At 42.3% G+C, this 12,777-nt stretch overlaps 1 protein-coding gene across 1 annotated transcript in view; it reads right to left on the reverse strand.

Moving 5' to 3' along the window:
• The window catches only part of dok4 (docking protein 4), a 51,152-nt gene extending 40,769 nt beyond the window's left edge, over nucleotides 1–10,383 (reverse strand). Inside the window, exon 1 of the mRNA XM_028401858.1 lies at nucleotides 10,100–10,383. The gene's annotated coding sequence lies outside the window, so the exon portion shown is untranslated. The remainder of the gene's footprint in view (nucleotides 1–10,099) is intronic.
• Between the last annotated feature and the right edge of the window lie 2,394 nt (nucleotides 10,384–12,777).

Consider the following 12,777-nt stretch of genomic DNA (forward strand, 5'->3'; position numbering starts at 1 on the left):
CCTGGTTTATCACGGGGTTACATTCCAAAATAACCTGCAATAAGTGAAATCCGCGAAGTAGTCAGATTTATTTTTTACAATGATTATAGATGCTTTAAGGCTGTAAAACCCTTCACGACACACTTTATACACCTTTCTCAGACAGGCATTAACATTTTTACACTTTTCTCTTTAATCAATGTCAAATTACAAATGTTTGTAGAAAAAGTAGTCCAGTATTATAGAATCAAACGAAAGATCAAAACCTGTTCATTCTGCACTTCACAGTAGACTGCACAGAGGAGTTTGGCTGTAGACCATTGTCAATCGATCGGGACGCAGAATACAACACGCTGTTTAAAAAAAGCATGCAAAATTGCACACACAAAAAATCCACGAAACGGCGAGGCCGCAAAAGGTGAACGTTATAGTATGCCAAAGTATAGTTATAGTATGACCACTGTATGCCAAAAAACACAAACTTTATAATCACAAGTAGGGGTGGGACGGTTCAGTAAAAAAATCCGAACTGTTCGGTACACGTGTTTCGGTTCGGGCGCGTGTTCTGTTCGGTTCTGGACATGTGCATCAAGTAGTGCAGGGAGGCATTTTTACCACAGCATGGAGACGAGTGTTGGCAAATAAAGTACCAATAAAATATAGAATAGAATAGAATCAAAAAACAGTTTATATATTAACAGTTATTGCACAGGTGAGTGGAGGTAGAAGTGGTCTGTAAGAAGACTGTACATAGTGCATCAAAAACTAAATAAATAATTTATTGTACACTGTGGTGTATGAGTATTGCAGAAAAAATCAGAAATGTTTATTATACAGTCTGACAGCAGCAGGAAGGAAAGACCTTCTGAATCTCTCCTTCACACACCGAGGGTGGAGCAGTCTCCCACTCAAGCTGCTCTGCAGTGCTGACAGGGTGTCCTGCAGGGGGTGGGACTCATGGTCCAGCATGGATGTCAGTTTTGCTAGGACCCTCCTGTCACCCACCTCCTGCACTGAGTCCAGAGAGCGGCCCAGGACAGAGCTGGACTTCCTGATGACTCTGTCCAGCTTCTTCCTCTCCCTCTCAGTGATGCTGCTGTTCCAGCAGACCACACCGTACATGATGACCGATGCCACCACAGAGTCATAAAAGGTCTTCAGGAGTGCCCCTTTCACTCCAAAAGACCGCAGTCTCCTCAGCAGGTGGAGCCTGCTCTGGCCCTTCCTGTACAGTGCGTCTGTGTTGTGAGTCCAGTCCAGTTTGTTGTTGAGGTGAACACCCAGGTATTTGTAAGAGTCCACCTGCTCAATGTCCATTCCCTGGATGTTCACCGGTGAGGGGGAGGGGGGCTGATTGTCGTCTGCGAAAGTCCACCACCATCTCCTTGGTTTTCTCTGCATTGATCAGGAGGTGGTTTCGCTGACACCAGTCCACAAAGTTCTGCGTCAGTCCTCTGTACTCCACGTCATTGTCGTCACTGATGAGACCAACAATCGCAGTGTCTGCGAGAACTTCTGCAGCACACAGCCGTCAGTGATGTGTCTGAAGTCCGACGTGTAGAGGGTGAAGAGGAAGGGGGCCAGGACAGTCCCCTGAGAGGCACCCGTGCTACAGGTGAGCAGGTCAGACACACAGTTCTGGGCTCTCACAAACGGTCCCTTTACCTTTGAGGCCCAAAGTGCCCTTTTGTCAAAGTGAATTTAGTTATTTATGTTTAGTTATTTTTATTTAAGTTTAGTTTATATCATTATTATGTGTCACAGTCAGTCTGTGTGGTCCAAAATAATAGTAAATGGACCGATATAATAATAACTTAGATCTATGTTGGTCGGTCACATGATCCACGATCTGCCCTCTCTGCCCACTGCTGGTGGCGACACCGAGGGAGTAACTGCTGGTCCGGTGAGCAGGTTCTGCAGCGCCGGTATGTTTGTGCACGGTGTAGTTTTCCAGGATGACTGACGAAGTGAAGTGAGCCATGAGTGTCCAGTGTGACGTCTGACTGCACACACCTCTAACAAGTTACAGCCGCTAGTTAACCAGACCACAGACAGCACTGCACACTCACAGCTGCAGCAATTAGCGACCTATCAGCCAATCAGAAAATAGAGTTTCTTGTTGCCAGGTGAGGTCTGAGATTCAGCTGCAAGCACACCGCGCAGCAGACGTTATGGCATATAGGGCAGGCCAGGAGTGAGAGACAGGGAGTGGGTTTCCTTCTATATTGATTATTCTATATTGATTATGTATTGAATTATGATTATATATTGAACTGCTTGTGTGTGCTGATCAACACAAGCAGACAAATCAGCACAGATTCATGGTGAACTTGCAGCTTTTTTATTAATCTGATCTGTTCTGTGAAGTCTCTAAAATCTGACAGTCCAGCTGATGGTCTCATTGGGAATACAGTGAACCAGAAATGTGTTTTTTGTGGTTAGGCCTATAGTCATGGTGGCACAGAGGTAGACAGTAACAGATGTAAACCTGTTTTGTTATAATAAACTTGGTTGAAAGCTGTTTTCTTTTCAGTTTTTGTATTTGTCGTCATTGCTTAAAATAAATGAGTTATTATTGAATCTCTCAGTAATAGTTGTTGAGTTAAGCCTTTATAAAAATAGGTGTTGAAATCCACCAGAATGCAGGAAATGGCTTCTACTTCATTAAACATTTTCTGGGGGAGGACCCCCAGATCCCCCTCCCAATAATTCTACAGCTTATAAATTCAACACATTATCTTTATACGTCCTAAATGGTGTTTCAAATTCATGCTCCATGTGCCCTATTCTCACTTTGAGCACCTGCCCGTCCAAAGGTCTCTGCATGTCCCTGTGTACGCACATCGTGCCTCTGTGCGCAGACAGCAGCGGTGAATTGTAAACGCACAACCATGCAGAGACAGAAATGACATGCTGCAAATAAGATAAATAACATGAGCTGTTTAGTTTGTTTAATAAAGAACAAGGTGTAGACCTGTTGTAAAATTACAAGCTAACAGTAGGTAAGTGAACACACAATGCAGCTAGTCTAAGTAACATGAAAACTCCAGGTTCAAGAAGGACAGGCAGCACTACCCTCATCTCCTCCACTCTGGATGCTGTGATGGGAACACAGCTGGAGACTGTCTGACCAAACTGGAGCAGGAGGGTGAGAGACACAGTGACAGACAGAGAGAGAGAGTCATCCCTGTTTTCGATCGCATGTGGAATGTGGCAGTTGTTTGGCCTTGAGCAAAAATTAAAGACTCTCTCTCTCTCCCTCTTCCAAGCCAGTCAACCAGAACCACCTTGCACCCACAATCCTCCATCACAAAAAAACACATTGTGATGCTGCTGCTCCTACTGCTGAACTTGAGGCTGTCCGTACTGATTGCGATTCATTCAGACAAATCCACCAACTCGTTCATGTTATTACTATTGACGGAGTCTGAACAAAACCAGGATGGAGGCATTTAAAGGTTCCATAACAAACAAAGATTATCTTGCGTCATGTTGTGAATGTTTTGTCTTTATATTTTATTGTCCCCTTATGAGAATTCTTCTTCACAGCATCATCAATGTTCCACAGACATTGTCAGAGATGACACAAAACACACACACACAAAAAAATCAATCATTCAATCAAATCAAAATTTGACAAATTACTTACTGCTTTAAATGACATTAGCCAAATGAGTAGTTCAAACTGGGTTTTATGCTGCATGATCACACTGGGGTGACAGCAGGTTTACAGGGCTTATATGGCTGACATGTTAGCAGGGCTTTCAAGTCTCAAGTTCACATGCTCAAATGCCACATGGCATTTTTCACACGGAGAAATGTTTAAGTTCACTGCACAGAAATTTCTATAGACTATCCTATAAATGAGTCAGACAGCATACTGAGCGCTCACAGGGTTGCCAGATCTGACAGAGAGTTTCCAGCACAAACTGAATGTAAAACCTGCCTGATACAAAAAACTGCCCAAATCACAACCTCCCTGGAATCTAAATGTTCAGACTGTCATCTGCAAGAAAAACACATCATAAGCACAGGTAACATTACAGGGAAGTGTGTGTAGCTCTATCAAACGTTTCTCTAACAAGAAATGTTTTATGTTCATCAGTTGAATGAATAAGTAATTATTAATTCACACACACAGCGGCCGTATATCTGGTGCTTCTCTTGGACTGAATGATGAAGATGGAGAACTATTTAGAGATAAGATAAGATAAGATAAGATAAAACTTTATTAATCCCGAAGGAAATTCTTGTGCCAGAGGTATTAAGTTACATTAAATGCAGTTAAGTACAGAGTATAAGTGTCACTATAATCCAAAAAGAGTACAGTACGCGGTATGAGCACAATATATGATACATGGATACAATATGGAGATGTAAGGTGCTAAGTAAACATAAATATAGGAATGACAGTGATGCCTGACATGATTATCTAGCGCTTCTCCCTACAGAAAGGGGAGGAGTTATACAGTCTGATGGCCACTGGCAGGAAGGACCTCCTGTGGCGTTCTGTGCTGCTCAAAGGCTACAGTCAGTAAAAGCCAGGTCAGCTGGCTGATACATGGAGGTATCAAACCTTTCCAACAATTGCTGGGTTTAAATGTGGCGGATGTTTATGTTAATGTAGATTGGTTGAACTCTTAACTCCACTGACCAGTAAGATTTCATGTTGACAGTGAACCAATGACTGACGTACTTGATGACACTTGATCATTCTAAAACAAACTGATAATATGTGTGGGAGGACACTGCCGTTTTTATTTAAATTATTCAAATGACATTTACTTTTTTGCTATAAAATGACAACTGGAATATTTTCTTAAATCCACCAAATGCGGTGAGAAGCAGCCCAAATTTTACAAACCTGCCCAATATTTTTTGAGTGTTTAAAAAAAGCAACGCGCTCATACAGCTGTCTGCAATTAGTGACCGATCGGCCAATCAGAAAATACATTTTTTGTTGCCGGGTGAGGTCTGAGTTTCAGCTTCCAGCACGCGTGCAGCGGATGCATATCGCTATGGCAAGCCATAAGTGACAGACTGCAGGAGATCCCTCCCTTTGTTTTTCAGTCATTTGAACTGCTTGTGGCCAATCACAAATCAGTTCAGCACAGATTCATAGTAAACTAAGTTACCTGTTTCACACTGCATTGTTTGAGGTGTCCTGAAAGTGGTTTCAAACTGATTAGGCTTAACAGTGTGGTGGTTAGAGTGCTGATGTAGAGACATTCAGTCTTTTAATATGCTGGTTATAATCCTGCGAGGAGCCAGGTGCAGTGAAGCCTGTGTCCATGCTTCCTTTTTGGGAGGCTCTGAGTAATCTGTTTATTCTGATCTGTTTTGTCTTTTCTCTAAAATCTGACAGTCCAGCTAATGTTGCAGCTGGAAATGTAACTTGTGATCTAGAGACAGGTACAAGCTGAGCTGGGCTTAATGTCACTTTGTACAATTTCCCCAAAAAATGAAAATAAAAAATAAACAATAAACAATAAACTAATACTGGGTCAAAATAAACTTTGAACTCAGCAGACAGCGCACAAATCCATTTTTTCCACTCACTCCAATCTCCATGAGAAACTTCTCCCATATGGAATGTGGATGGAGAAGAATGACAGCTGACATATAACGCCTAAGGGACGCTATATGACATACTATATTCTGTCCCATAGATATCAGTCACAGTTGACTCTTACTCCCTGGTCTGGTGCCTTAATCCACCTCTCCTCATGGCCTCCTATCATCCATCCACACAATGAGCGTGATGCTCCCCTGCCTCCCAGAACACATCAAGGACAGATAAAAGGATGTCTTTATTTACTGAATCATTAAGGCAGGGATCATTCAGGGCTACTAACACTGAATCTCAGAGGACATGAATGTCTGCTTGTTGTCAGCTATTGGGCCAAGGTATTTGTAAGCACACAGTCCAAGTGTCCTGCAATATAAAGCGACCTGAATTCATTTCATAATAAGAGAAGGTAATTGCCATGGGCCAGCATTCTTCAAGTGAGTTAGTAGTTTTAATTTTGGCACAAGTACATGGAATCCTTCCAAAGACAAGGAACCATGTGGTGCTGGGACACAATGTGAAGATAAAACACAATATGAGCGCACACTGTTTGGCACAGCTTGGAAGCATTTGACCTCCAATACTATCAGAGTGAAGCCGGTTCTCCTTTACAGCTTCTCTGTTCTCTTCGGGGAACACGGGGTTTGAAGATGCAGAACTTACACACAGGACTTATATCTATGTTTTTGTAACATTCATAATCCAAGGCAGTTTTTGAGCGTTTGTTTTTCCTTCAGTCACTGTGCACTCATTGTTCACTGCACTGGCAACTGCACAATAATGCACAACAATGGCTAAAGAGATGGAACCCTATAGAACTCTAAACTACTACTGTGCAAATGTCAAAATATTTTAGATATCAAACTATTTGCAATTTCACAGCCTTAACAAGCCAGCTTTTAACTCTACTCTACCCATTGACTGTAAAAAAAAGCCTGCGCCAAAAGCGACTGGACTTTTGCCCTCTTATTGGTATTAAAAATGGATTTCGCTTCTTGTTCTTTTTTCCCCCTTAATCATATGTGACAAAAGACGGTTTGGATGGATTCCTGCTGCATGCATTTTAAACCCACCAGTGTCTGTCATCTTAAAATTGCACTGAACTGGCTCAAGCTGACATTCCATTGGACAGTTTTTCACAGAGGGTCCGGTGGTTTATTATTTGGACAAATACTAATTATTATTATTTGGACAAATACTAATTTCCAGTATGACCTGTCCTCAGAAAGGTGATTTAAGCAGGCGAAATGTATCAGATCAAATCACAGTCTTTACAGCTAAAGCAGTCCACACAAATCATGGCATGGCAATTAACTTGATGTATCTATGTTTTACATAATTGTGACATGTTTTATGGAATTAGAAATTAATATTTTTTGTTTCTAATGTAGAGAAGATTGAAGCAAGGCATCTGGACTTGTAGAGTTTTGTTTCTAATCTTATTGTATAAATATATATTTTGCACTAAGGAGGGCAACAGTGGCACAACAGATGAACTTATCCCAGAAGAAATACAACAAATTCAAATTGTAAAAAATATTCCTGTTTTTCAATCAATATGAAGTGTATATAATGAGGCTGCCATAGATGGTTTCACAAAAAACAATGTGTAAGGTTTGTTGATGATCATACACAGATAATTAGCAGGAGCAGAAACTACAGCAGAAAGTTTGTAACTAAATTCAACAACTACAGCAGTCTGATGTCATTACTGTACACTGTGAAAAGCCCTTCAATGGTGTTGTCTATAGGACTTTATTTTAAAAAGTATATTTCTTCCAGTAAATTAATTCCCTTTTCTTTCTGAATTTATTTAAGTTGCACACAAGTAAAAAGTGTGAATGTTTTGGTAACGTAATATTATCTATCATAAAACTGATTTTACTGAACTTCAATAATACATTGCTTCTATAGAACTCAATTAAATTGTTTATATCTAAAGTAAAAGGTCACGAGCCGCCCACAGCAGCAGAACAACGACACCGCTCCTCACTGTCACCTACACCGGAGCAGCGCCATCTGTTCGGGTCTGTGTGGAGTGTTTACATACAACACGCAACACATGTAAGTAACTGTTTACCTGGCTTCAAGTCAGGATTCATCCAGTAACGTTAAGGTCTAAAAACAACAACAGACGTCGTCCTCTTGTTGGTCTGAAGAGTCCCACATTAATTAATCAGCTGTTGTTGCTGTGTCTGTAATAGCTGCACTTTGAAGGCAGAGTAATGTCAAAGTAGAGCTAACAGAACATTTACACTGACCGTGGAAGCAGAGATGTTCGGGCTGCTGGAAGTTGACTCTAAGGTAACGTTAGCCTCGGTCAGTGTTCTGTCTCAAGTCACTCGTTTTAAATGTTAGTCTCTGTCCAGCTAGCAAACGCTAGCAGCGCAGCCGCTCGTCCTGGTTCACATGTCGGTTAAAAGTGACGCTAACTGCTGGGCTTGTAGTCACCGTCGTCCCTGCATGTTCGCAAAAGATGAGGACATCATATATTTCAGCGTGTCTCTCGCTGTGCAGAGTCATAAAAATGCTAAACATGTAAAGGCTACGTGTGTGTGTGTTGAAGATTGACTGAACATTGTTCTCTGATTCACTGATTATTTTTCTGTTTATGTCACACAGAAAAATGGAGACCAGTGTCCAGGAGGACTTTATGCTGACATGTCTGTGGTGAGCATCGTCGCTGAAGGAACTCCTGTGCTTACTGATCTGTTCTACAGTAATAACCTTTGGAAACTATTACCTCTCTTTCCTCATTTGTTAAAGTTATAGCCATGCTAACTAATGTTTTAAAGTGGATTGCATAAACAATTTGTCTAAATTAATGAGAGTACATGGATTAGCCTAATTCAAATAAAAAAAATGTTTTAAATGTTATTTCAAATAAGTATGATGTGGTCAAAATGCTGCTCTTTCAGTTTGGTTAAACTCAAATGTTTTGCTTTTTGTAGACTCTACCTTATTTTTTAGCATATGCTAAAATAGATAATACTGATTTTTACCAACTTAAAAGTGCACTAAAGTAGGGTGAAAATGTTGCCTTGCTTTTTTTGAGTTGAAAATGAGAAACATTTTTTACGGTGTAGCATCACCAATTAGCCCATGTTAGAGAGACAGTAGGAATACAGTACTTTGTGTCTCTCTCTTTATATAGTGTGTCTGAGCCAATGGAGCTGCTGTCAAAGCAAATTAGAGCAGGAAAAACACTGGAGAGAAGCCTCTCTCCTTCTCCTCCCCCTTCTTTTTTTATTCTCCTCACTATCACTTCTTCCTTTGCCCTCCATCCCCCACCTCCTCATTCCCTCCCTCCAGCTCCCCACTGTATCCTCACTCACCCACAGGCTGAGCAGCACACACAGACACGCAGCGCAGCTTAACCTAAGATCTGATTATGCATGATCATATACAGGCCTCCATACACACACAGAGTCATGTAAGAATGCATCCATCATTCAGAGTACACCAGAGACTACTGACAAGTAATAGCTTCTCCTTTAGCGTTTGAGCATGTGCACCATTAGCACTACAAATTACACACATGGCAACTGCCACCACCAATTTATTATAGGAGGAGGTGCTCAATAGTGCAAAATATGTGAGCATTACTTGTTGTGGTGACATCATTGCACATTCACAGTGTGGGGACCTGCCTCTCAAAGTCTTGGTTAAAGTTAAAGATTATGTCCAGCCTAACGTAAAACATAGTTCACCAGTCAGGTTACTGCTTCAGCTCAATTAGCACTGCGCAGCAGACACACACACTTTGAAAACGTGTTCTATAATGCTAATGTCTGTAAATGACCAGATCGCACTGCTCAATTTCCTCCAGAGAAAGTGTGCTCATCCTTCACCTTGAATACCCTCCACTCCCAACCATGACCTCCTCCCTCCGCGGCATTATCAAATTCACTGAGATCCCTTTATGGCTGCTGAGATAACAGAGACCAGCAGGTTCATTAACAGCTCTAAAACAGGGGCTCCATTATCTGCCAGGCGCAAGTCCCATCAGAAAGCATTACTGTACTGCATAATGCTTTACAGTATTATACCTCAGTATCAGCATAAAAATACCACTCATTGTTCTATATTACAGGCAAAACAAATAAGAGAGCTTTGTTGTGTCTCTGTCCATAGGGGTGTCATTTTTAAGATTTAATTTTTCTCCAAACAAAAGTCAAATAAATCGATGTCAGTTGTTCTCAGAAATTCAAAAATATAAATAAACAGATGAATGAAAGCTGGAATTTTGGGCTTCTCTCTTATAAATTTACTAATAAATGTACATTTTAAAGGAATTCATACCCTTACAGTTGACACAATTAAAGTTCCTGAATAAACATTACACATTATTTCTACAAAATAACTTGGATGCTATAGAAATTTAGAGTTAGTAAGTAGCCTGGTTCTGACACAAAATAAAAGTTTCATGAACACTCCTGCTGACAGAGCCTAGGTTTCCTCTACACCCCTACACTGGAACTACATGGGACATCTCACATAAACTATTACAAGGTCCCAATAGAATCCTCTGCACACACAAATGGTCATTACCTGCTTGCTAGCAGTGACGGTGGTAAGCTCCAGCTCAGCGGGGAAGCTGCAGCCGGGTGGGGTCCCGGAGCTCGTACGGGGTCCCTGTGCCTCAGCCTCCGAGGATCAGTCCTCCGCTCCTGACCTTTCGCTGCAGTAGCTCCACCGTCTGCCTGGACAACCTGCAGGAGACGCCACAGTAAATCCAACCGAGCCGGTGGGGTGACCACACACGGACTGTTTGTTGTGAATGCGGCTGTGGGGCGCGCCGCTGTGTGACGTCGATGCCCGCGGTGTGGTGGATGATGAGCCGACCGTCCAGCAGAGCAGGAGCCCACAGGAACACACATACACAAAGACTAAACACGCCCAGCCGGCCTGCCACGCTCCGGGAGGCCCGCCCCTTACCGTAATACACCGAAGAGCACGGGAACATCTTAAAGAGCTAAACGGACAGCGTAATACGGCATTAGGTAATTTTTTGTCAATATATTTTTAGCTTCTGACAATCAAAGCATAGAGCAAAGTTTCATTTTCAATCTGCTAAATATTGTAACTGTTGTTAAACGGCTTTATTTTGCTATCTATTTATTTGTCAATGCAGTAACATATCACTTTTTATGGTGCTATTATTTATCATAAATAAATAAATAGCCAAAAAAACATGTACAATACTGCGTCCCCTCTTACAGCTTCCATAGGATGTAATTGTGTGAGCTGCAGCAGGTGCTGCTGATGATCAGTCCTTGATGAACTGATCATCAGCAGGTGTACAGACCTCTGTAAAAACAGAGGTTTTGACAGTTTGCTGCTCTGGAACATTCAGGTGTGTGTTAACACAATGACAAGAGAGAAAGACATAAACAATGGTGTTAGAGAAGCAGCTGATCACTGCAGATCAATCTAGAATTGAAATTCACCCTAGATATAGACCATGCAATGCTCAGAAAAGGAGGGAGCCTACATGACAAAACCTACAGACCTCACTGAGCATGCTCAGTGTTAATGTGACAGCACAATTAGAGGAAGACTAAACAAGTACAGTTTGTATGTTTGTTACCAGAACAAAGACTCTTCCATCTAAAAAGCACATGGAAGCAGGACTGAGGTTCACTAAACTCAACACTCAACACAAACACAGCATGAAACACCTCATACTCAAGCACGGTGGAGGAGGACTGATGATCTGGACTTGTTTTACAGCTACAGGATCTGGACACCTTGCAGTCATTGCGTGGACCATGAACTCCTCTGTATACCAGAGTGTTCTAGAGACAAATGTGAGGACATCTGTCTGACAGTGGAAGCTTGGTGGATCATGTAACATAATCAGTTAATCTTACAAAATAATAAAATACAAAAACATGTGAATCCAACAGTTTTTATTATCCAGTATAAATACAGATGCATTGTGAAGAGAGAACATTTACAAGACATCTGCTGTTTTTTATCTAACATTGTGACTCACGCAAGTCACTAAGAGACTGTCTATGCTCCCCACACACACACACACACACACACACACTCACACTCGCTCATTTTGATCAGCTGACTGTGGCAGCTTCAGTTTAACCACTCGGATTCTGCCACAATCTCAATCAGCCAGTTATGTCTCTGCTGTCACATTTTAAATGCTCTCCTCTCCTCTCTGCTGTCAGTTGTCAATTTAATGCTAATTGCTGCAACCCTCCTCCACTCCATTCACCACCAGTCATCACATCCAGTACCCAACTCAGGCTGATCAGAGCCCACTCCTCATCACACCAGATCTCCAGCATCCTCTTTTCATCATCACCCAACCACCAGGGATGCTGTTCTACTCTCAGCCTCATTTCCCCTTGCTCAGACAAGATGGGGTCTCACTACTGAGTTATGTCTGTCTGTTCTGTCTCTTTCAATTCAGAACAAAAAATAATTTGAGATGCAAACTCACACCGCTGAGCAGTGGTCAATCTTTAAGGGAACAGAGAAGTGGAAAGTCCAAACTGTACAATAAATTACAGCATGTTAGCTTGTAATGTGTTAGCATGATTAATAAAGCTCTCCTCTGCTGATTGAGAAGCATCACCAGAAGATCTTTTCACAGCTATGAGCTGACTGATGGAGGATGTATTGCCACCTTCCCATGCCCCCAACCCCCCAGACAGGACTACTGATCACTTCCAGCCAGGTGAGGAGAGAGCTGGAGAGACTCAACCCGGCAAAGGCCGCTGGTCCTGACGGCATCAGTCCACGGGTGCCGCAGAACTGTTCCAAATAGCTGTGTGGAGTACTGCAGCACCTGTTCAACCAGAGCCTTCATCTTCAGCAAATTCCAGTGCAGAACCATCCTGTGGCACCAAATGACTACAGGCCACTAGCACTGACCTCCCATGTTATGAAGGTCATGGAGCGGCTGGTGCTGTCTTACCTCAGACCCCTGGTGAGCCCCTTTCAAGACCCACTGCAGTTTGCATATCAGCCCGAGGTCGGGGTTGATGATGCAGTGACATATCTGCTCAGGTGGGCTTACTCGTCCCTGGACAGACTGAACACCACAGTGCGGGTCATGTTCTTCGACTGCCTTCAATACCATCCAGCCGAGACTGTTGAGGATTAAGCTAGAGAAGATGCAGGTGGATGCTCCCCTAGTCTTGTGGATTGAGGACTACCTGACAGGCCGACCACAGTTTGTGAGACTGCAGAGCTGTGTGTCTGAC

Source organism: Parambassis ranga, chromosome 3 (assembly GCF_900634625.1).
Source record: "Parambassis ranga chromosome 3, fParRan2.1, whole genome shotgun sequence".
NCBI lineage: Eukaryota > Metazoa > Chordata > Actinopteri > Ambassidae > Parambassis > Parambassis ranga.